Consider the following 27,587-nt stretch of genomic DNA (forward strand, 5'->3'; position numbering starts at 1 on the left):
AATCTCTATAGGGTCCACCTTGATTTATGTATTTTATCATCCCTGTCCATCCATTTTACAAGATAATTTTATGGCTTAAGCCCAAAAATGAATCATATTCAAAGCTCAAGAAGACCACACCACAGGTAACAATGTGAAATGATCCTCTACCTTTGAAAAACTTCTTGTGGGCCCTAGAAGTCTTGGATCAAGCTGATATGCATGTTTTTCTTTTATTCATGTCTTTGTGATAATATGAATGGTTTGGATGATAAGCAAACTTCACCGTGGGTCCTGGAAATGTTTCTAGAGAGTGAATATTGTCATTTTCACTGATTCTTGTGGTGTGGGATTGTAGGCTGGATTGTCCATTTATGTTTTTATAAAAGTGGTATCATATATGATTCAAATTGTTGGAGTCCATAACCAAAACAAAATGATTTAAATGATTAACAAGTTAACAATCCCATTGTAAATGATTTAAAAAAATAAATAAATAATCCCACAACTACAAACAGGACCGTTATATGAATAGCTTGGGTCATTGAAATATGACCTTGGATTCAAATTGTCAGTTAAGATTTGGATTTGACTCATCTTTTGGCTCATGCAATGAACTGAGCTGGAAAAATGGATGGACATTGTGGATATAAATTAGATACATCATGATGGAATTGGGGTCTTAATCACTTAAGATGAACCTTAGCTGCTAAAAATAGTAGGAAGTGGGTGTGGGAGTGGATGCAGAAACTAGTAGTCAATAACCATTTTTAAGCCCAAAGTTTGTAGGAATTGTGAGATTATGAAGCAGGAAAAAATGGTAGAAGATATTTTTTGCAACTATAGGGTGAGCTACAACACAACAGATGAATATATATATCTTGGCAACGAACGTGACATGCAGATAGGATGAAATTTCTGTTTTTGAACTAGAACGACATGCTTTTTGTTTTTTGGATGATAGATTATGAAATATGATAAGGTCACATAGAAGTGAATGAAGGAAAAAATATAAATATTAGCTTGATACGTCAAGTAGTTTTAAGCAGTAGGCAAGCAATCCTCACTATTTATGTGGTGTAGTCTTCTTGAGCATATGTGATTTGAATAGTGGTTGAAATTTCTTCAATCTTAGATCCATTTCATGATATTTCTCTTCAGATCTACATATGTGATTTGAATAGTGGTTGGAATTTCTTTCATTTTTAGTTTGTTTTTACTTGAATTTTGTTGAGATAGTTAGCATTGGATTCTTAATTGAATAAACTTCCCCGGATCTATTGATTTGATTGGGTTTTCACTTTTGATTCTTCCGATATTTTCATTCTGATCTATAACCTAAACTTATAACCTTAACCTAAACCTAAAACCAAAACCTAAACCTATAACCTAAACCTATAAACGAAAACCTAAACCTAAACGTAAACCTATAAACGAAAACCTAAACCTAAACCTAAACCGAAACCTATAACCTAAACCAAAACCTATAACCTTAACCTAAACCAAAACCTAAACCTAAACCTTAACTTATAACCTATAACCTATAACCTATAACCTAAACTTATAACCTTAACCTAAACTTATAACCAAAACCTAAACCTATAACCTAAACCTATAAGCTAAAACCTAAACCTAAACCTAAAACCTAAATGTATTCTCAAATCCCTAAACCTAAACCTACTCCTAATCTCAATCTCAACTCCCTAACCTAAACCTAAACCAAAACTTGAAAACCCAAACTTAAACCCGATCCCAAACCCCAACCCGATGTCATAAACCTAAACCTTAACCAATTCTCAACTCCCTAAAGCTACAACCTATAACCTATAACCTATAACCTAAACCTAAACCTAACCTAAACCTATAACTTAAACCTATAACCTTAACCTAAAACCTAAGCCTAAACCTAAACCAAAACCTATAACCTTAACCTAAACCAAAACCTATAACCTAACCCTAAACCAAAACCTATAACTTAAACATATAACCTTAACCTAAACCTAAAACCTAGACCTAAACCAAAACCAAAACCTATAACCTTAACCTAAACCAAAACCTATAACCTATAACCTAAACCTAAACCTAAACCAAGATATTTGCATGTATAGTGATGGTTTTTAACTTATTATTGCTATTTTGAATCATCCATTATCATAACTTTTGCACTTTGTTGTTCCACAATGGCCACCATATTTGCATGACTCCTAATATTTTGAACTTTAGGTTTCTACAAAGCAGAAGCAACAATAATTTTTTTTTGGTGAAGCTTATCCCTTGTACATTTTCTTGTTATTTTAGTGATAAAAAGATAACTGCTTCGGGGCATGGAATCTGTTATTGCTACAGCAGCGGCTACCATGGATTAGAGAAGTTTAAACTCATCAAGCTCATCAATCAAACCGATGCTAGTTATGTCGAGACAATGTCTAAATCGACGACACATTTATAGGTTTTGAAATGAAGGAATCAATTATAGTACCGGTTTGAGTGATGAAATTGATGAGTTACTTTCTCAGGAAATATAAATATACTCTGGCTAAGGATTTGGGAACAAAAATAGTTAACCATCTTCGGTTTGAGAATTGCATGAAGGAAGGGAAACGCCTACCAGAGGGTCCATATACCATGCAGAGGTATTATTGTCATTCCTTGTACTGCTTAAATAGAAAAGCCAGAACTGCATTTTAATAGTTATATTTTTCTTTTTTGTTTGGCTGTGAATTGTATGGTTATCATTCCAATCATCATATACCCTTCTCTATCTCCTTCACATAAACCTATACTTATATCCTAAACCTAAACCAAAACCTAAACCTTAACCTAAACCTATAACCTAAACTTATAACCTTAACCTAAACCTATTCTCAAATCCCAAAACCTACACCTATAACCTAAACCTAGACCTTAACCTAAACGTAAACCTAAACCTAAACCTAAACCTAAACCTAAACCTATAACCTATAACCTTGACCTAAACTTATAACCTTAACCTTAACCTATTCTCAAATCCCAAAACCTATACTTATAGCCGAAACCTAAACCTTAACCTTAACCTATAACTTATACTTACAACCTTAACCTAAACCTAAACCTAAACCTAAAACCTAAATTTATTCTCAAATCCCTAAACCTTAACCTAGATGCCTGCATGAGTCTCCATGTTTTACATCTGGTAGCTATGCCTTACACCTAGATGGACATCCATATCCAGTTTACATGTTTCTATTTTCATTGATGAAGCTCAGCTTGTATCACACCAAAATACTGCATTTTGTAATACATAGGATTGGATTAGTAATGCATTTAATCTAAAGATTCTTTAGCATTTATATCTGATGGCCACCATATTTAGTTTGAGTGTCTGAAATGAAGATGTTGAGATTGATGAGTTGCAAGAAGAAGAATGTATAGATTCCACTAGTGAATTTTGATAAAGAAAAACAGTTTGATGTATAAATTCTTATTATTTTTTCCTTTCCTTTGAAAAAAAAAAAGAGATCTAAATGAACTCATTTTGGATATACTAGTCAATCTCTACTTTTGAACTTTTGATTTGTGGACAAACTGTAAGTATTTTTCATTTAAAAGATGCATTGATGATTCTTATATTATTCAATTTTCTCATGATGATTGTTTTATTCAAGACTAATGTACTAGGACAGTACAAAGGATGAAGAGATTGGGTGTGCACATGATATGTTTGATGAAATTCCTAAGAGAAATTTGATTAGGATGGAGTGCAATGATTTGTGTGACTCAATCATTTCAATTGTTGAGTCTATATGGTAATTTATCATGCCCGAAGATAAAAAGTATGTGGCCCATCTATGTTAACGTTAGATCTCAAATGTGTTTGCAAGTGGTTGGCAAAGGGATTGAAGTGTGTATGGGCTTAGAAAATTTATTCTTTTCAGTACTGTGTTTAATTAATTCATTCTTGCAGTCTTATTAAGTTGTGGGAACATCCGTACATGTGCTGGCAACAGAGCATAGCTCAATCAATGCTTGTATGAATGAAAAGAATGAGGTGTCTATGATATGAAAGAAGTGGAGATCAAGTCAGCATCTGGTAATTCAAAATGTTCAACTGTTCCTTCTCTACCGCATAGTGTAAGTTGACTACCTATGCAAAGGTAACATTGTCTTGTCTCACTCATGCAAAGGCCGTGTTTATGTATTGCTAAAAATTAATGGAGAAGACCCGAATGTGCGCCGGAGCTATTCGGATGAGCGGGGGTCCCTAGAAGGTGGGAACCACTGTTATGACCATGATGAAGTTGTCCATTTCCTATGGACAGCATTAGAGGGGCCTGGCCAATTGGAGCAGGCCGTGTTTATATCTGTATTTGCTTGGAATTAATGGAGAAGACCAGGATGTGCATCGGAGCTATCCGAATGAGCGGGGGTCCGTGGAAGGTGGGAACCGCTTAACTATGATGAAGCTGTCCGTTTCCTATGGATAGCATTGGAGGGGCTTGGCCAATTGGAGTAGGCCGTGTTTATATATGTATTTGCTTGAAATTAATGGAGTAGACTCGGATGTGCATCGGAGCTATCCGGATGTTGAGCGGGGCTTCTTGGAATATGAGAACCGCTGTTATGACTATGATGGAGCTGTCCATTTCCTATGGACAGCATTGGAAGGGTCTAACCAATTGGAACAGGCCGTGTTTATATCTGTATTTGCAGGGACCACACCCTTAACCTATAACCTAAACCTATTCTCAAATCCCAAAACCTATAACTACAACCTAAACCTATAACCTAAACCTATAAACTATAACCTAAGCCCATAACCTAAACTCAATTTCCTAAACTTTAACCTACAACCTAACCTAAACCTATACTTATAACCTAAACCTATTCTCAAATCCCAAAACCTATAACCTAAACCATAACCTAAACTTATAACCTATAACCTATAACCCGAACCTATAACCTAAACTCAATTCCTTAAACCTTAACCTATAACCTAACTTAAACCTATACTTATAACCCTAACCTAAACCTATTCTCAAATCCCAAAACTTATAACTATAATTTAAACCTTAACCAAAAACCTATAACCTAACCTAAACCTAAACCTATAAACTAAAATCTAAACCTAAACCTAAAACCTAAATGTATTCTGAAATCCCTAAACTTAAACCTACACCTAATCCTAATCTCAACTCCCTAACCTAAACCTAAACCTAAACTTGAAAACTCAAACCTAAACCCGATCCCAAACCCGAACCCGATTTCCTAAACCTTAACCTTAACCTATTCTCAATTCCCTAAACCTATAGCTTATAACCTAAACCGAAACCTAAACCTATAACTTAACTTAAACCTAAACCTAAACCTATAACCTATAACCTAAACCTAAAACCTAATGTATTCTCAAATTCCTAAACATAAACCTACACCTAATCCTAATCTAAACTCCCAAACCTAAACCTAAACCTAAACTTGAAAACCCAAACCTAAACCCGATCCCGAACCCGAACCCGATTTCCTAAACCTAAACCTTAACCTATTCTCAATTTCCAAAGCTATAACCTATAACCTAAACCTAAACCTAACCTAAACCTATAACCTTAACCTTAACCTAAACCCAAAACCTAAACCTTAACCTAAACCAAAACCTATAACCTTAACCTAAACCAAAACCTATAACCTATTACCTAAACTTATAACCTTAACCTAAACCTATAACCTAAACCTAAACCTATAACCTAAACCTATAAACTAAAACCTAAATGTAAACCTAAACCTGAACCTATAACCTATAACCTAAACCAAAACCTATAACCTTAACATAAACCAAAACCTATAACCTAAACCTTAACTTATAACCTATAACCTAAACTTATAACCTTAGCCTAAACTTAAAACCAAAACCTAAACCTATAACCTAAAACTATAAGCTAAAACCTAAACCTAAACCTAAAACCTAAATGTATTCTCAAATCCCTAAACTTAAACCTACACCTAATCCCAATCTCAACCCCTAACCTAAACCTAAACCTAAACTTAAAAACTTAAACCTAAACCCGATCCCGAACCCGAATCTGAATCCATAAACCCTTAGCCTAAACCTATAACTTAAACTTAATTCACTTAACTTAAACCTACACCTTAACCCAAACATATAACCCGAACCTGATCCCAAACTAGAATACGTAAACCTAAACCTATAACCTAAACTTATAACCTAAACCTATTCTCAAATCCCTAAACGTATAACCTACACCAAATCCTAATCTCAACTCCCTAACCTAAACCTAAACCTAAACTTGAAAACCCAAACCTAAACCCGATCCCGAACCCGAACCCAATTTCCTAAACCTAAACCTTAACCTATTCTCAATTCACAAAGCTATAACCTATAACCTATAACCTAAACCTAAACCTAAACATAAACCTTAACCAAAACCTATAACATAAACCTTAACCTATAACCTATAACCTAAACCTATAACCTATAACCTAAGCCTAAACCTAAACCTAAAGCCTAAAACCTAAACCTAAACCTAAACCTAAACCTAAAACCTAAACCTTAACCTAAACATAAAACCTATAACCTAAACCTATAAACTAAAACCTAAAACCTAAATGTATTCTTAAATCCCTAAACTTAAACCTACACCTAATCCTAATCTCAACTCCCTAACCTAAACCTAAACCTAAACTTGAAAACCCAAACCTAAACCCGATCCCGAACCCGAACCCGATTTCCTAAACCTAAACCTTAACCTATTCTCAATTCCCAAATCTATAACCTATAACCTATAACCTAAACCTATAACCTTAACCTATAACCTAAACCTTAACCTAAACCTAAACAAACCTAAACCTATACTAACCTAAAAGATAAACCTAAACTTAAAACCAAAACCTAAACCTATAACCTAAAACTATAAGCTAAAACCTAAACCTAAACCTAAAACCTAAATGTATTCTCAAATCCCTAAACTTAAACCTACACCTAATCCCAATCTCAACCCCCTAACCTAAACCTAAACCTAAACTTAAAAACCCAAGCCTAAACCCGAACCCCAACCCGATTTCCTAAACCTAACCCTAAACCTATTCTCAAATCCCTAAATCTAAACCTACACCAAATCCTAATCTCAACTCCCTAACCTAAACCTAAACCTAAACATGGAAACCCAAGCCTAAACTTGATCTCGAACCCGAACCCGATTTCCTAAATCTAAACCTTAACCTATTCTCAATTCCCTAAAGTTAAACCTACACCAAATCCTAATCTCATCTCCCTAACCTAAACCTAAACCTAAACTTGAAAACCCAAACCTAAACCCGATCCCGAACCCGAACCCAATTTCCTAAACCTAAACCTTAACCTATTCTCAATTCACAAAGCTATAACCTATAACCTATAACCTAAACCTAAACCTAAACATAAACCTTAACCAAAACCTATAACATAAACCTTAACCTATAACCTATAACCTAAACCTATAACCTAAAACCTAAGCCTAAACCTAAACCTAAAGCCTAAAGCCTAAACCTAAACCTAAACCTAAACCTAAACATAAAACCTATAACCTAAACCTATAAACTAAAACCTAAAACCTAAATGTATTCTTAAATCCCTAAACTTAAACCTACACCTAATCCTAATCTCAACTCCCTAACCTAAACCTAAACCTAAACTTGAAAACCCAAACCTAAACCCGATCCCGAACCCGAACCCGATTTTCTAAACCTAAACCTTAACCTATTCTCAATTCCCAAATCTATAACCTATAACCTATAACCTAAACCTAAAACTAACCTAAACCTATAACCTTAACCTATAACCTAAACCTTAACCTAAACCAAAACCTATAACCTTAACCTAAACCAAAAGATATAACCTAAACCTTAATCTCTAACCTATAACCTATAACCTAAACTTATAACCTTAACCTAAACCTAAAACCAAAACCTAAACCTATAACCTAAACCTATAAACTAAAACATAAACCTAAACCTAAACATAAACCTAAACCTATAACCTAAACCAAAACCTATAACCTTAACCTAAACCAAAACCTTAACCTATAACCTATAACCTTAACCTAAACCTAAAACCAAAACCTAAACCTATAACCTAAACCTAAACCTAAACCTATAACCTAAATGTATTCTCAAATCCCTAAACCTAAACCTACACCTAATCCCAATCTCAACTCCCTAACCTAAACCTAAACCTAAACTTGAAAACCCATTCCTAAACCAGATCCCGAACCCAAAACCAATTTCCTAAACTTAAACCTTAACCTATTCTCAAATCCCTAAACATAAACCTATACCAAATCCTAATCTCAACTCCCTAACCTAAACCTAAACCTAAACTTGAAAACCCAAATCCAAACCTAAACCCGATCCCGATCCCGAACCCGAATCCGAACCCGAACCCGAACCCGATTTCTTAAACCTAAACTTATAACCTATAACTTAAACCAAAACCTATAACCTTAACCTATAACCTAAACAAATAACCTTAACCTAACCTAAACCAAAACCTAAACCTATAACCAAAACCAAACCTTAACCTAAATCAAAACCTATAACATTAACCTAAACCAAAACCTATAACCTATAACCTAAACCTAAAATCAAAACCTAAACCTATAACCTAAACCTATAAACTAAAACCTAAACCTAAACCTATAACCTAAACCAAAACCTATAACCTTAACCTAAACCAAAACCTATAACCTAAACCTTAACCTATAACCTAAACTTATAACCTTAACCTAAAGCTAAAACCAAAACCTAAACCTATAACCTAAGCCTAAACCTAAACCTAAAACCTAAATGTATTCTCAAATCCCTAGACCTAAACCTACACCTAATCCCAATCTCAACTCCCTAACCAAAACCTAAACCTAAACTTGAAAACCCAAACCTAAACCCGATCCCGAACCCGAACCCGATTTCCTAAACCTAAACCTTAAGCTATTCTCAATTCTCTAAAGCTATAACCTAAACATAAACCTAAACCTTAATCAAAACCTATAACCTATAACCTAAACTCATTCTCAATTCCCTAAAGCTATATATAACCTATAACCTAACCCTAACCCTAAACCTTAACCTTAACCTAGAACCTTTACTTACAGCCTAAACCTAAACTTACAACCTATACTTATAACATAAACCTAAAGCTAGACCTATTCTTATAACATAGACCTAAACCTAAACCTTAACCTATAACCTAAACCTAGACTTATAACCTTAACCTAAACTTATTCTCAAATCCCAAAACTTATACGTATAACCTAAGCATTGACCTTGACCTTAACCTTAACCTATAACCTATACTTGTAACCTATAACCTAAACCTATACCTATAACCTATACTTATATCCTTAACCTAAACTTATAACCTTAACCTAAATCTATTCTCAAATCCCAAAACCTATACTTATAACATAAACTTAAACCTAAACCTATTACCTATAACCTAAAACCTAAACCCAAACCTAAACCCGATCCCGAACCCGAACCCGATTTCCTAAACCTAAACCTTAACCTACAACCTATACTTATAAGCTTAACCTAACCTATTCTCAAATCCCAAAACCTTAACCTATAACCTAAACTTATAACATATACTTAACCTATACTTATAACCTTAAACTAGACCTATACTTATAAAATATAACCTATACTTATAACCTATAACCTAAACCTCTGCCTATACCTAAACCTAAACCTATACTTATAACCTTAACCTAAACCTATTCTCAAATCCAAAAACTTATAACCTAAACCTAGACCTTAACCTTAACCTATAACCTCTACTTATAACCTTAACCTAAACTTACAACCTTAACCTAAACCTAAACCTTAACCTAAACTCAAATCCCTAAACCTTAACCTATAACCCAACCTAAACCTATACTTATAACCTAAACCTATTCTCAAATCCCAAAACCTATAACCTAAACCTAACCTTTCCCTAAACCTATACCTATAACCTAAACCTATAACCTTAACCTAAACCTAAAACCTAAACCTAAACCTAAACCTAAACCTAAAACCTAAATATATTCTCAAATCCCTAAACCTAAACCTTAACCCATTCTCAATTCCCTAAACCTTAACCTATAACCTAACTTAAACCTAAACCTGTAACCTACACTAATAACCTAAAACCTAAATGTATTCTCAAATCCCTAAACCTAAACCTACACCTAATCCTAATCTCAACTCCTTAACCTAAACCTAGACTTCAAACCCCAAACCTAAACCTGGTCCCGAACCCGATTTCCTAAACCTAAACCTTAACCTATTCTCCATTCCCTAAACCTTAACATATAACCTAACTTAAACCTAAACCTATAACCAACACTTATAACCTATAAACTAAAACCTAAACCTAAACCTAAACCTAAAACCTAAATGTATACTCAAATCCCTAAACCTAAACCTACACCTAATCCTAATAAACCTATAACATATAACCTAAACCTAAACCTTAACCAAAACCTATAACCTAAACCTAAACCTTAACCAAAACCTATAACCTAAACCTAAACATATAACCTAAACTTATAACATATAACCTAACCTTAACCTTAACCTTAACCTAAACCTAAAACCTAAACCTAAACCTATAAACTAAAACCTAAACCAAAACCTAAAACCTAAATGTATTCTCAAATCCCTAAACTTAAACCTACACCTAATCCTAATCTCAACTCCTTAGCCTAAACATAAACTTCAAAACCCAAACCTAAACTCGAACCCGAACCCGAACCCAATTTCCTAAACCTAAACCTTAACCTACTCTCATTTCCCTAAAGCTATAACCTATAACCTATAACCAAAACCTATAACCTAAACTTATAACCTATAACCTATAACTAAACCTAAACCTATAAACTAAAACCTAAACCAAAACCTAAAACCTAAATGTATTCTCAAATCCCTAAACTTAAACCTACACCTAATCCTAATCTCAACTCCTTAGCCTAAACATAAACTTCAAAACCCAAACCTAAACTCGAACCCGAACCCGAACCCAATTTCCTAAACCTAAACCTTAACCTATTCTCAATTCCCTAAAGCTATAACCTATAACCTATAACCAAAACCTATAACCTAAACTTATAACCTATAACCTATAACCTAATCTTAACCTTAACCTTAACCTTAACCTAAAACCTAAACCTAAACCTATAAACTAAAATGTAAACCTAAACCTAAAACCTAAATGTATTCTCAAATCCTTAAACCTAAACCTACACCTAATCTTAATTTCAACTCCTTAGCCTAAATATAAACTTCAAAACCCAAACCTAAACCTAAACCCGAACCCAATTTCCTAAACCTAAACCTTAACTTATTCTCAATTCCCTAAACCTATAACCTATAACCTATAACCTAAACCTAAACCTAACCTAAACCTATAACCTTAACCTAAACCTAAAACCTAAACCTAAACCTAAACCAAAACCTATAACCTTAACATAAACCTTAACCTATAACCTAAACCTTAACCTATAACCTATAACCCAATAACCTAAACTTATAACCTTAACCGAAACCTAAACCTATAACATAAATCTAAACCTAAACCTAAAACCTAAATGTATTCTCAAATCCCTAAACCTAAACCTACACCTAATCCTAATCTCAACTCCCTAACCTAAACCTAAACCTAAACTTGAAAACCCAAACCTAAACCCGATCCCGAACCCAAACCTGATTTCCTAAACTTAAACCTAAACCTCAACCTATTCTCAATTCCCTAAAGCTATAACGTATAACTATAACCTATAACCTAAACCTATAGCCTTAACCTAAAACCTAAATGTATTCTTAAAACCCCAAACCTAAACCTATACCTAATCGTAATCTCAACTCCCTAACCTAAACCTAAACCTAAACTTGAAAACCAAAACCTAAACCTGATCCCAAACTCGAACCCGATTTCCTGAACCTAGACCTTAACATAATCTCAAATCCCTAAAGCTATAACCTAAAACCTAACTTAAACCTAAACCTATAACCGACACTTATAACCTAAACCTAAAACTATAACCTAAACCTAAAACCTAAATGCATTCTCAAATCCCTAAACGTACACCTATACCTAATCCTAATCTCAACTCCTTAACCTAAACTTAAACTTGAAACCCCAAACCTAAACCCGAACCCGATTTCCTAAACCTAAACCTTAACATATTCTCAATTCCCTAAACCTTAACCTATAACCTAACTTAAACCTAAACCTATAACCTAAACCTACACTTATAACCTAAACCTAAACCTAAAACCTAAATGTAATCTCAAATCCCTAAACCTAAACCTACACCTAATCCTAATTTAAACTCCCTAACCTAAACCTAAACCTAAACTTGAAAATCCAAACCTAAACCCGATACCGAACCCGAATCAGAACCTGATTTCTTAAACCTAAACCTTAACCTATTCTCAATTCCCTAAAGTTATAACCTATAACCTAAACCTGATTTCTTTTCATTTGTCTGGATCACCTCTCATATGTTCTCTCTCTTTTCATTTATTTTTTTTCCATAAGATTGTTTGTGTTTGGATGGATGCAGTTTATGTTTGGATGAATGTAGTTTATGTCTGGATGAATTTACGTAGTTTGGGTGTAGATGGATGTGAATGTGAATATGATGAAATATATTATATACCAGCTATATATCAGGAAGAATATGATGAATTATATTCTAACAGGTGTATATAAGGAAATTTGAGATGGAATATTTTTAAAAAAAAATTAGACTTTTACCTACGAAATATTTCGTAAGTAAAAGTCTCATTAACGTTTTTTAGCGACGAATATTTTCGTCGCTAAAAGTAACCAAAATTGTTGGCAGCCTTTAGTGACGAAAATTTTCGTCACTAAAAGTCACATCCAGGATTTTTAGCTACGAAAAGTTTCGTAGCTAAAAGTAACCTTTTCGATTTTTCTTCAAACTGTTTAAAGCCTTTAGCGACGATACTTTTCGCCGCTACAAGTCTCATCCATGTTCAGCTTTTAGCGATGAACATTTTCGTCGTTAAAAGTTTATTCCATGATTGTTAGCTACGAAAAGTTTTGTAGCCAAAAGTAATCCATTCGAGTTGCTAAAAAATTATTTGCAGCCTTGGGCAACGAAAATTTTCGTGGCTAAAAATCTCATCCACAATTTTTAGGTAGGAAAATTTTCGTAGCAAAAAGTAATCCATTCGAATTTTTTAAAAAATTGTTTGCAGCTTTTGGCGACGAAACTTTTCGTCGCTAAAAGTTTCTTCCATGATTTTTAGTTACGAAAATTTTCGTAGCTAAAAGTAATCCATTCGAATTTGTTTACAGCCTTTTGGCGACAAAAATGTTCGTTGCAAAAAATCTCATCCACGATTTTTAGCTACGAAAATTTTCGTAGCTAAAAGTAATCCATTGACCAGTTTCGTTTGCAGCCTTTCGCGACGAAAATCGTCGTTGCTAAAAGTCTCATCCGCGATTTTTAGCGATGAAGATTTTCTTAGTTAAAAGTATTCCATTCGATTTTTAGCGACGAAGTTTTCGTCGCTAAAAGTGTCATCCATGATTTTTAGCTGCGAAAGTTTTCGTCGCTAAAAGTGACTTTTAGCAACGAAAATGTGTTTCATCGCTAAATACCCTCTTTCTTGTAATGACCATTGGTTCTCCTCGAAAAAGCCCAATCAAAGATCCAACTTGCAACCAATCATACTCTAGTCAATCGTGGCTCCTCCAGGGGAAGATTGGTCCAATCAATCATGGCTCCTCCAGGGGAAGAATCCCCAGCCGACACTCATCGTAGCTCGCAGCCACAATCCAGAATGGTCCAATCAACCCCTTGTCCACCAGGGAAAGGCACCCGAACCAAATTGTTTGCCTCATACGTGGATAAAGTCAAAATGCCCCACCTACTAGCCAGGTGTCTTCCAGGTTCATTGTCTCAACCCCTCCTTGGGCCCATTAGCATGCAACGAGCCTGGTCCCTCTAAGGAAAGAGTTAGGTAAGTCACTCCAATTGGTTGGACTCCACCGAGGAGGACCGGTAGAGAACACTCCAGCCAGGTGTCTTCTGGGTTCATTTTCTAGCCCCCTCCTCGATCATAGGCATAAACAATCTAAGGAGGACACTCCACACAACAGTTTCATGACCATGATTTTTCTAACTTTATAAAGATTTAATGCTTTGATTACCACCATGATCTAAGATTAGCAGTCATGATGGACGAAATATGATAAGCGTTGCTACTATCGTGTAATGATAGTGTATAAACTTTAGTGGGTAACCATTAGGATGTTTTAAATAAATATATTTTATATAATATTAAAAATTCTTTTGTAAAATTTGACATTTGTCTATGTAGCCTAACATGATCAATGGCTTGGATTCATCAAATTAACTTATTAATCATTGGACTAGTTGAATTTGAGCATATTAGTGAGCCCCATATAAGTTGTGATCGATTCAAATATGCAAGGGTGGTGGTGCTTTTACTATTCCTAAGTATGCAGGAAACTTTAAGTAAAGATGGATTCTTTAAAGAGATATATGAAGGAAGAATAGTTGCAATGGGTTAAGCACCCAGGTCTTGGTCTCGATTATCCAGTGGGCCATACCATAGGAAAGAGTGGTGATTGACCATTAATGGACCACGAAAGTTTTAGATCAAGCTGAGATTTGTTTTTTCTCTTCATCCAGGTTCATGTGACCTTATCAACAAATTGGATGGAAAATAAATACTACAGAACTATTAAGGTGTGCCCTAAGAAGTTTTTAATGGTAAGGCTTTCAATCCCCACTGTTTCCTGTACTATGGTCCACCTGATAATTAATAGATCTCCTTCATTTTCAGGATAATGCTTTAAACCGCATGGATACAGAATACATGCATCAATGTGGGCCCCACGGTGAGGGCCACACCCTCTTGGGTGACTCCAGGGTCTCACCTAATACCCTTCCCCTGCAAGGGGCCTAAAAAACAAAACAAAAAAAAAAAAAAAAAAAACTGCAAAGAGCTTTGCCAAGGCCACGTACGTCCACGCGCAATAGAGCTCACAAGCTCACGTACCCGCTACATGTGCCAACAGGGCATGATAGGTCCAAGATCCCATACATCCGGTAGAACTACACCACTATATTGATGCCCTGGCCCATGAATTAGGTTGATCCACTAGTAAGGTTGGTCACAATTTGCAGGCACTGAAAGTCTTGACTAATGTTTTCTAACCTATTCACCTGTTTGCAATATTGGAGCCCATATGCTTAGTGGACTAAATTTATTACACGGCCATACCTACTTGATGAACCGATTGGATCTCACACCTATGTGCCATACTGGCACATTTGAGGCATGTACATTAGCTTTATTGCACACCATGTGAACTTATCAAAGCTGGTGTCCAAATTCCTTTTTAAATTGCTATATCTACCTACAATATATTCAACCCAAGCAGCAAAGAGCATTATAAGAATAGTTTTACGATATAAAAAGAGAACACATATCCCAAGGTGGATTTCTTAATTGGATCATCTCTTCAAGTGGCCCATTAAATACCAACATCCTTAAATATGCGATTGAGTGCACCATAGTTTTAAAAATCTCTAACTTGGAAATGTATCGGACTGGATGTCTCCGTTGAGGCCGACATGACTTGAACTGAGTCACTCACATTATAATAATGACTATTATGAAAAGATTAAAACAATATGGATAGAGAGCCGACATGAACCGAGTCACTCACATCATGACCATGGTTTTTATGAAAAGATAAAAATAGGGTCAAGCTCCGACATGACTTGAACCGAGTCACCCTTAAATGGGGGAGACATGCATGATTCGTACAACTGGCCTTCACCTTGGAAAGCAACAGCCTGCCAAAGCTATTGCTTAAAGTTCTGTTTTTAATTACCTCTACTAATTAATACACCTGTATGTAAATAATTTTTACCCTTAATATTTTTGAGAAATGTTCCCATTCTCTCATAGCACTATAAGTTACAGTGCTTCTAGTTGCAGTGACTCATAGACAGTCCAATCTATTGATCTAGACTATTTATTAGGTTCAATATTCCATATATCATGGGGTAGCATTCCAATATCACATTAATAAGTTAAAAATTACCATTTGATTAATGGTCTTTAATATGCACTGTTAATATGAAGTTGACTGACCTATTAGTTAGGTCCCTTCATTATGGATTGCTTATTATTATAGAGAATCACTTTTTTTAGTTAATTGTAACCATCCCATCCATGGCTTCGAAAATGGATGGCTGTATAAAATAGGGGTAAACTAATTAGTATGTATTGGATCATTATATGGGCGTTTGCTTGGTAGCTTATGAAATGTGTTCTTGACTTGATAACCATTCAAATCAAGCAACTATAACTTGTAGTGCTACGAGAGCATTGGAGCATTTCTCTATACTTTTAATATATTATAATTAATTAAATATTGAGTAAATTCAAGTAAAGTCCACGAGTTAGCTCGACCCAGCCAAACATCAGGTCTCATGATATTTTCTACCTCAAACTTTCTAAGAATCTATATTGGCTTGAAGTTTTCTACCTCAAACGTTCCAAGAATTCTTCAATATCCATTCTCCCTTAGAGATCTAAAAGCTTCTTAAGGCCCTGTTTGGGCGCGTGCAATATGGTGAAATAGGAGCGATGGAATCACGGCCATCACTGCATTTATGAGTTGCAGTGGATGGTCAGCTGCATTGCGTGTACTCGTTTATCCCATGCGCAGCCCATGACCTGTTTGGATTTTATGGGATTACAATTATCCCATGTGTTATCCCATATGGGTTTGTTTGGATTACCCATTGGATTGAAGCGGATTTCACATAGTGCCGTCACATGCATCCTCCATCTTCACCCAATGTGGAGATCCGAGCCGTTGATTGCATGGTATCCGCATTGGGATAATGATCTATTCACAGAAATTGTGATTCCGTGTATAACTATGGCCCACTTGATGATCATTGCGCACGGACAAGACTGTATGATGAGCGGCTTAGATCTCTCACACGTGTCTTGTGTTTCTAGGCGACCAGGGAGCAATCAGCATTTCAGGTAAAGCCGTGTGAAAGAGACGAAGCTTTCTCCACCACCATGTTTCCAGGTGACCAGGGAGCAAGAAGAAGACGAAGCTTGCTCCGGAGTGAAGAACGTAGAGAACGGCTGCCGTGTGAACAGGAAATCATTCAATCTGAATCCAAAAACAGGGTATTGGAACAGAGCAAGATGGAGGACGATATCGATCAGAGCCATGAGCATTGTGCGGCGGGCTCATGATGTTTGGCGACTTCAAAGATGGATCGTCGGACAGTGATTCGAGCGCAATCTTAAACGAAGATAACATCCCACACAGTGCTATCTCCTGTGAAATTCTTCATCCAAATGAACAGCCTGTTCCGTCGATTTTCGGATTCGACTGTGCATCTTCTTCCCATTCTTCAATCAAGTATCTTCAATTCTCGGATCATCCCCGCATTGCTTCAAACACCCAAAAGGCGTATCATCAGATGATGAAGATGGAAGAGAATAATCTCCTAACTGGAGGAGATGAGCATTGCAATTTCTTTGAAGAAGAACAGGCTCTGAGCCTTTCATGGTACTGTCCTAAGCCATGGATTTGAAAGGAGAAAAGGACTTGAAAAAATGGCAATGAGGGAAAAGAGCCGTTGGAGAATTTTGTAAAATTACAAATGTATTTAGCTTTCTGTCGCCTTTTTGTACAAAAAGATTTCACTTCTGTTGAGGAGAGCTGATCGCATAGAGAAGATACTCCAATAGAGCAGAAATAAAAACAAGGAGAATGGGAGAGATTTTGATGCATTGGCTACTATTTCACACAGCACCGGAGAAAGCTTCATCTTCGTTTTGCTCGAGGTCGTGATAGGGCGTATCTCGGTGGGATTTCACATCCCACCGACTCCACTGCGCGCGCCACTCCCTCTTAAGACATGGGGAGACGTCTGCCATCCAAACAGCTCCGAAGCTATCACATCAGGGATTAGCAAATTCCATCCCTCCTAATACCGATTAAGCCATCGTATTTCACGCACCCAAACAAGGCCTAAATGTCGCTAATGATTTTCACTCCCAACGTAAGATAGGTCTCTTGTAAATTTTTAGAGTTTGAAAAAAGTCAATTAAATAATGTAGCTATTAACTCAATGTCATTTCTTATGACTAGGATTGTCATTGACATACATTATTAGACTATTTACACATAATGTTCTTCATCAAAATAGAAAATTTAAAGGCGGTGATTGTCAGGTGGGACCTCATTTATTATTTTCTTTGGATTGTTTTGGCTAATAGCTTGATTTGAGAGCTTGTATACCTTACATTTTTGTCCTTGCTGAACATATCCGAGACACACCGCCACATATCAGATCACCATTTAAAAAGGCAGTCTTGACTTTCATATGCTATAACTCTTAATTCCAGTATGCTTTCATATGCTTTAACTCTTATTTCCAGTATGGGGTATGGACGTAATCATATATGTATAGAGGTGAATCTCACCACAAGGAAGAATGATCTCCTTGTAGTACTCCACAATGTAGAATTGAGAGAACCCTTTCATTTCAAATCAGCCGTCTGATTTTGACTCCTCAACCATCTACTCTACCGTTCAATGCTCGTTATTTTCAATACTTTATAAAAGAGATTTTTATGGAAAAAATCGTTAAGAATTTGGATTTTACCAAATAATGCTCGAAAGAATTGAAAGACTAAGTGTTTGAGGGAAGTAATTATGTAAATGCGCTGTTATTTTTATTTTTAAAAAGTGGTGAATCAAGAATTGTGGGGCCCATGTGGCATGTGTGTCTTGAATGTGGCCCATTCAACAGGTGCACTGCATAATGGCTTATCCAATCATAAGGTAACCACAAAAAATAATATACACCATTAAGAACACCCAAATCCATGTGTAGCCATCTAATGGTCTGATTACCTAGATTTTTAGTCTGTATTATCACCGGGGTGAGTTCATATCTCATTAGGTCCCTACTTATGCCTCGGTGGCACATAGAGTGTGTTTCAACACAAAGGTCTATTGCACAGCACACCAACAATGCTAGTGAACCGAGATTCAATCTCTAGTCTTACCTATTAATGATAAACAGAAAAAAATATAATCTAGAAGAAGAATCAAAGCATTCTAAATAAAACTACAAGACAAGATATACATGGAAAAACCCCCAACAAGGGTAAAAGAACCACGGGTGCAAATTTCCACTATGAAGAAAACGAGATTACAAACAATATACAAATCTCTTGTCCTTGGATGTATAGAAAAAACTTTTTGCATACACCTTAGAAGAACTCTCATAACTTTAGAAAAGCCCTCGGGGACCCCTATTTATAGTTTAGGCAACTTTCCTTTCGCACCTATGCGAAAACTACCTCAAAATTACGCAGTCCGTGCAAAATTCAGAAATGAATCTGCGTAATCTTGACTAGTCGAGCAGGCTCCTCGACTGGTCGAGCACCTCGGACCCAAAAACTGCTGCTCGCTTATAACACCCCGTATTTTTTAATATTCGGGTATTACCGGATAATTGAATTTAGAATGAGTACAAGTCTAATTCATCTAAATGTTCACACGTTCTAGTCCAAGTCTGACCATTAGAAGCGATTTTCAACTATAGAACAAATTAAACATTCGTTGATTCTTTGAGACGGATCCCTACATCACCAAGACACTCTATTTTTAGGATTTTAATCACCTTGATATAACAATTGCTCTGATGTATAAATCAGACAGTCTAATATGAATCATAAAAGGCCCTAATCTTGGATCATCTTAAAGACTGGGACCCGAATCGTCAAATGATACCCATTTAGGCACGTAAACTAAGCATTTTGACATTAAATTTGCCCCATCTTTGACCTGAAGACACAACAGTCGTGTCCAAGACGAGTGGATGGAGCAGATTCCATTAAACAATTTTGGGACCCAATTCATCAGGTTTACAGTTCAACAAGCCCACGACATTTAAATTCACCACTCACTACGTGATCGTCATTATTCCAACTTCTGGTAGTTGAACTTACCATAGAAATTTACTTAAATAGGCCTAGAGACCTTTAAAAATCCGATGATTGAATGGAGAGATAATCTGACTGTTAGATTGCTGATGATTAACACGTAGAGAATAATAATAATACATAGTAACTAAGAACACTGAACCATAAGTTCAAACCACCTAACAACATCAATCTGACAAACCCTTCATGACAACAATACCTGAACTAGCCCTGCTAGAGATCTGACGGTGCAGATCTCTTAGATCATCAGGTGGGCCCCACTTTTTAATCATGCACGTGCACAAAACCATGTACACTCGATGTACATGGGATCGAGTTTTGGGTCAAACAAGGTTTGACCCGATAGAATTCGCTAAAGCAATGAAATTCGAAAATCTCTCCCACCTGTCGCCCGTTCAAACTGGACCCTCCATTTGACGATGCAATCACCATCCATTCGAATACAAAACCAAAATCTAAACCGTCCATCTGCTAGATAGGGTCCCACCAACCCTGACCATGCTGAGATTCACAATTGAAAACCACCCGTGCCACCTCTGTCAGCGATCAATCAAGCAATGCATAAGGAAGACGCTGACGGGGAAGATATATCCACGTCTGCCGCTCCTCTGGCTAATCCAACCATTAGAAACCGTCGGACGGAACCCACGCATGTAGGGAAAAGCCTAGTCAGCCCTTCTATTTTCAAAAATGCTCCCCTACCCGTCGAAAGGTGGAAGGAATCCTTCCTTTCTTAGCAACTGCAAATCCCAACTATTTCTCCACCTTCTAGAAGCCTCCTACGTATGATCTGGAGCATAGGATTTAGGGTGACTCGAAAATCTAGTAACCAAATGAGATTTTGGCGAGATGCAATAGCGGCGCGAGTCATCACTGTTTTCAAAGTAAACATGAGATCAACGGTCCCTTTGTCACCATACATTAGACCCCACATACGTCCCAGGAGTCATTCGAGCCATCCCAATGGCCCTGATCATTGAATCAATCGGACTTTGCAAAACTGCCATGATCGTCGGGTCATCTTCCCCGATCTGACTATCATTAACGGATCTTGATAGGATGATCTTTTCTCCAATCCAAGACATTCATCATGTGGCCCATCCTACCTAAAACTCATCAACGAACGTTATTTGGGCCCATACATACGTTCAGAGGTTTGAGAGAATTCTGATGAGTTTCTCTCAGCAGTTATGCATTAACAACACACTAATCACTGGGATTAGCTGTAGATAGTTCTAGAAATAGAAACGGCTATAAGAAGCCGGTTTTTAGAGCAAAACCCAAGACCAGTAAAGGAAAGAAGAGAAATAGTAAAATAGGGGACAAAGAGAGATTAAGCACCGTTGGGGGGAGTTGCAGGTTGTGTTGCAACCGGACTCAGTTGGGTCACTCGTTTTCTGAGGAGGAAATAGAAAGAGAGGAAAGAGCATAAACAGAGGAGAAAGGGAGTATTAACCGACTGCTGGAACGAATTTCCAGACGGCCGTCTACAACTCCGCGAGCTCCCCTCAGGCCCCGTTTCAACCGGCTCGAGTTCCCAACCCGATTTAGGTATTGAAATCGAAACCTCCCCCTGTAATGGCTTTACACCAAGCTAGTCAGCAAACTAACCCAACCCTCTGATGAATCGGGCTAGCATCACCTCAAAACAGCAATTGGAATCGAGTCTGGGAGATGTGATTCTAATTTCTGGCTTTACACCAAGCTAGTCAGCAAACCGACCCAACCCTCTGATGAATTGGGCCAGCATCACCTCAAAGCAGCAATTAGAATCGAGTCTGAGAGGCGTGATTCTGATTTCTAGCGAACCCAGAGCTAAGAACACACACACCCAAGACCTTGCAACACCCAAAAACTGCCCTAATCAGGTACTGCAACTGATCCCTCTCTCTCAATTATGGAAGATTTCACACCCACTCGACCGACTGTATTCTCAGTTGCTTCCAACTCGGTCACATGTTGGCATGGCTCAAAACCGCACATCTGGGTGAAAACCCTGATTTAAATCAGCAACTATAATCGATTTGCCTTAAGCTCCAACCGACACCTTAAACCGATCTCAATTGGCTCAATTATCTCCATTATTCCATGCCCATCTAGTAGAAAATCTCGAACGGATTCTCTGTACAGATTCAGCGGCTCGAACTGAGACTGTGACCGAGTTGTAACACCCCGGCCCCTCCAGTAAGATATTGTCCGCTTTGGCTGACACAATGTCTACCTTCAGGGCTTTGTTCTCGCAGGTGGAAGCGGTTAGCAAACCACCCGCAAAACGTGTCTTACCCTTTAAGGCCGAAGCCCCACATATACACTAAGATCTTAGGCTCTCCCTTTCCGATGTGGGACTGAACACCCACCTCCTTGACAACTAGCTCGTCACCAACCCGGCTAGGCAGGGACTCACCCGACCTCGGGAGACAAAGCACCCTCGCTTTGATACCATTTGTAATACCTCAACTCCTCTAGTAAGATATTGTCTGCTTTGGCTGGCACAATGTCCACCTTTATGGCTTTGTTCTCGCAGGTGGAAGCGGTTAGCAAACCACCCGCAAAATGCGTCTTATCCTTAAGGTCGAAGCCCCACATACAGACCAAGATCTTAGGCTCTCCCTTTCTGATGTGGAACTGGACACCCACCTCCTTGACAGCTAGCTCGTCACCAACCCGGCTGATACCATTTGTAAAAGTCTCTGCCCAGCCGGGTTGGTGATGAGCCAGCTATCAAGGAGGTGAGTGTCTAGTCCCACATCAAAAAGGGAGAGCTTAAGATCCTGGTCTATATGTGGGACTTTGACCTTAAGCGTAAGACGTGTTTTGTGGATGGTTTACTAACCGCTTCCACCTGTGAGAACAAAGTCGTGAAGGTGGACATTATGCCAGCCAAAGCGGACAATATCTTACTGGAGGGGTCGGGGTGTTACAAATGGTATCAAAGCGAGGGTGCTCTGTCTCCCGAGGTGGGGTGAGTCCCTGCCCAGCCGGGTTGGTGACGAGTCAGCTGTCAAGGAGGTGGGTGTCCAGTCCCACATCGGAAAGGGAGAGCCTAAGATCTTGGCTATATGTGTAAGACGCATTTTACGGGTGATTTGCTAACTGCTTCCACCTACGAGAACAAAGCCGTGAAGGTGGACATTATGCCAGCCAAAGTGGATAATATCTTACTAGAGGGATCAGGGTGTTACAGCCGGATTGGTGATGAGCCAGTTGTCAAGGAGGTGGGTGTCTAGTCCCACATCGAAAAGGGAGAGCCCAAGATCTTGGTTTATATATGGAGCTTCGACCTTAAGGGTAAGACGTGTTTTGCGGGTGGTTTGCTAACAGCTTCTACCTGCGAGAACAAAGCCATGAAGGTGGACATTATGTCAGCCAAAGTGGACAATTTCTTACCGAAGGGGTCAAGGTGTTACAAATGGTATTAGAGCAAGTGCGCTGTCTCCCGAGGTGGGGTGAGTCCCTACCCAGCCGGGTTGGTGACGAGCCAGCTGTCAAGGAGGTAGGTGTCCAGTCCCACATCGAAAAGGGAGAGCCCAAGATCTTGGTGTATATGTGGGGCTTCAACCTTAAGGGTAAGACACGTTTTGCGGATGATTTGCTAACCGCTTCCACCTGTGAGAATAAAGCCGTGAAGGTGGACATTGTGCCAGCCAAAGTGGACAATATCTTACCAGAGGGGTCAGGGTGTTACACGAGTCCCGAGACCTGGTCGAACCCTGAACGAGTGGCAACTCATCCCACCTCTTCCATCAACCAAGAACGTTCCTTGCTTCAGATCCAAGGACCAATGGCTGGTTACTTCAACAAGTAACGTCCCCCAGTAGAAATCTTAACTCATCTGGTCATTAGGTAGACATCCCAACTGAGTTAACTCGTCCAGTTTTTCCCAACTGGTTTGTCTTACTTATGACTCACTAATGCCAAAGTCATCTGGAGATGGATTTCGATCCATCAAACCTAGGGTATTGATGATCTTACATCTTTCCTTAGACCTTCACTCAACTAGTTTAGAGTTAAGGTGTCCAACCGAGCTAACTTAGTCGTGACTCACTAGTAGCTTATGATGCCTCTTACAGGTGTTGTTTACAACTGATAACCTTGAAGGACACTCCTGCCTTTTAACAAGCCTCAAGTGGATCGTTTCATCCATCTCATAAGAGTGTCTCAAATTGTGAGGAACCTTCATTCAAGGTGAGGGATATCCCACTTGGCTTCCTCATTTCAATGAATCTTAAGATAATTTAAGCCTAAGACATTGAAATTGTGAAAATATTGATTGTTGTTCCCTTAGTCTTGGATTGATGTTGATAAGCATGAAGGAATGCCTCAAACTATATTACCCTAACATATCTTATGTGAATTTCTTTAAGATCACCATGCCATAATTGGAATTGCTTATGTACATGCATATTTCTACTAGTTGCACTAGGAAGTGATAATCTTGTTTCTATGATGGGCTTACTCCATTAACTCCTTGTATATGTTAGATAGTTGTAAATTGAATCTAATGAAGTCTTAGAATGTTATAAATAAGAACTTGGTCTTCCAGTTCCTATTTGGATGTGGTGAACATGAGTTATTTCGTTAACTTACTCAAGCCCTATGGTTAATAACTAAGTAACAATGATTTAGAATTGCATTCTTTCTGTTATCTTAGTACTTGCTAAATTTTGTACATAAAAGAATCATGACGCCTATAGTCCTTCTACCTCATAAGGTGTAAAATGAATACTAGGAGTGGGATATCTCTTTTCTTAAGATGTGTAGAAATCCTGTTACTATCCTAATATGTTTGAAATGTCCTATTTGGGCCCTCCTTTGGACCTTGGGAGAGTAAATGTATTTATATTGAGCTCATATTTACATGTTAGATATCCTATTACAAGACCACAAGTTATGATCATGCTTATAAGAGTAATCTTGTTAATCCTATGGAATGTGTATGGGCATCATGGTATATGATATTCACGCATGACATATGAGCTTTTCCGAGTGCTCAATGTAAGCCACACTCTGTTCGATTTACTGAAAGTTCTAACACTTTAGTTTAACTCACAGAACCTGTGCATTTAGGTCACTTTGGGCGCTTTTCTTTACATGAGGCTTTTTCAGAATTTTAGAACCTCCTCGAGCGTACCCCGTGTATTTTTCCAAGAGTTTAGACATCCTTGGGCGCACTCACTTACATGGCTTTTTCCAGGTAGATAATCTATAGCGGGCAGTCTGCATAGTCTTTTCCGGGTGGCTAGTTCTCATAGGGCGTACCTTTGAGTATTTTTTCGGGTGACTATTTCTCCTTGGGCGACCCTTTATTTTGATAGCTGGATGTGCATCCCCAGAATATGACTTGAGCATACATTTATACCTCCATATATTACATTCATATTATTCTCATTATGAATTAATATATTGGTTTAAACTATTTTGGAATAACTTGATATGCACGAATCCTTGCGGGAAATTCCCACTGAGTTTTCACTCACCTAATCGTGCGGTTGCACCAAATAGATACAGGAATGATGACAGGTGAAGACCCCTATGACGGGATTCCAGGGACGACTGAGGTGGAGTTTAGCGAGGAAGAACTCTATGTGAATGTAATTGAGTCGTTGGAGCTCAACTGATATTTTAAGATATACATATTTACATGTTTCAGACTTTGCATTATACGTGAATTGTTATACGTGAATTGTAATAAAAATTCCCCCGCTGAGGGATTCCATGTTGTTTTCATTTTACTTGTATTAAACTTCCCTTTTTTACTCTTTCCCTGGCTTATGTAGTGATTGCTTTACTTCATGCTTCGAAATTTACTATTAATTAGATGTATGATGGTCTATTTTATAACATAATACTCGGGTTCTCAATGAGGAACAACTATCCTTGGGTTTTGAGAACTAGGGTGTTACATCGCTGGACTTTGAGTCGAGCTAGTTCTCGACTGGTCGAGTGGTTGGGCAGGGAACTCGACTGGTCGAGCAGCCCTGTCCAGATGTGGCTCCACATCTCAACAATCTCTGACTTAGAGACACATCACCATAACCCTTCATCTTCTACATCTGGAGTGCACCATCTCCCCATCTTCAAGCCTGAAGACCATTCAAAACTAAACAGAGCTTCAGATTCTCCCGTGTGACTGCTTTGGTCAGTATATCCACAGGATTCTAACTTGTATGAATCTTCTCTAAAGAAATTGATCCATCTTCCAGTAACGAACGTAAGAAGTGATATCTGATGTCAGCATGCTTGGTCCTTGAATGAAAGGCTGAATTCTTAGCCAAGTGTATTGCACTCTGACTGTCACTTTACAGCTTGTAATCTGCTTGCTTCTTACCCAACTCTTTCATGAAACCTTGCATTCACACCATCTCCTTGCATGCTTCTGTAGCTGCAACATATTCTGCTTCCGTTGTACTGATAGATACTATCTTCTGTAACTGAGAGACCCAATTGACTACAGCACTACCCAGAGTAAAGACATAGCCTGTAGTGCTTCTTCTGCTGTCGATATCTCCTGTCAAATCTAAATCTACGTAGCCTTGTAGCTTGATTTTCGATCTACCATAACACTACCCTACATCCACAGTACCTACCAGGTTATCTAGGGATCTACTTCACAGCTTCCTAATGTTCCTTACCGATGTTGTTCATGAACCTAATAACAACTCCCACTACTTGAGCAATGTCTGGTCTCGTGCTCACCATAGCATACATGAGACTCCCAATAGCTGACGCGTATGGGACCTTAGTCATGTAGTCCCATTCCTCCTGCGCCTCTGCACCTTGCTCCTTAGAAAGCTTGAAGTGGTTGGCTAATGGAGTGCTAACCGGCTTAACACCTCCCATACTGAATCGATCAAGTACCTTGGCTATGTACTCTGTCTGTGACAAAACTAATTTCTTATTTTTCCTGTCATGCTTTATCCTCATGCCTAGGATTTGTTTTATAGCTCCTAAATCCTTCATGAAAAATTCTCTAGACAGTTGTCTTTTGAGATCTGAGATGTCTTTTATGCTTGAACCGGCCACAAGCATATCATCGACGTACAGAAGGTGACGCTCTTAGACAAAGGGAGTCGGATCGTTCCTAATGCCTTCCGATCCAATAAATACTATTCATCATCTATCATCTTTTCTGGTTTCTTCTCTTTTCCTCTTAGAAAAATATAGAGGTCCTTCTGATACAGATAATCCTCCATCTGCATTTTCCAGAAGGTAAAGTTTGAACAATCAAACTTCTCAATTTCAGTCTTCCCTTTTTCCGTTATCGCTCCCGCTAGAACTAAACCAATAACTCTGATACCAGTTGTTGCGTAGCACGCCAACAACGCTAGTGAACTGTGATCCAATCTCCGATCTCACCCACAAATAATAAACAGAAAGAAATATAATCTAAAAGAAGAATCAAAGCATTCCAAAAAAAAACCACAAGACAGGATATACGTGGAAAAACCCCAACAAGGGTAAAAAATCACGGGTGCAAACTTCCACTATGAAGAAAACGAGATTACAAGCAATATACTAACCTCTTACCCTTGGATGTATAAAAA

The 27,587-nt window shown here is 37.9% G+C and overlaps 1 long non-coding RNA gene across 1 annotated transcript; it reads right to left on the reverse strand.

Annotated features, from left to right (window-relative positions):
* Nucleotides 1–5,368: 5,368 nt before the first annotated feature.
* Nucleotides 5,369–8,764, reverse strand: LOC131241470 (uncharacterized). Its single transcript, XR_009169043.1, has 3 exons — nt 8,648–8,764; nt 7,878–7,954; nt 5,369–5,650 (listed from the first exon to the last, which is right to left on the reverse strand). It is a non-coding gene; the product is annotated as an uncharacterized LOC131241470 (long non-coding RNA).
* Nucleotides 8,765–27,587: the final 18,823 nt, after the last annotated feature.

This window comes from Magnolia sinica, chromosome 3 (assembly GCF_029962835.1).
Source record: "Magnolia sinica isolate HGM2019 chromosome 3, MsV1, whole genome shotgun sequence".
Classification (NCBI taxonomy): Eukaryota; Viridiplantae; Streptophyta; class Magnoliopsida; order Magnoliales; family Magnoliaceae; genus Magnolia; species Magnolia sinica.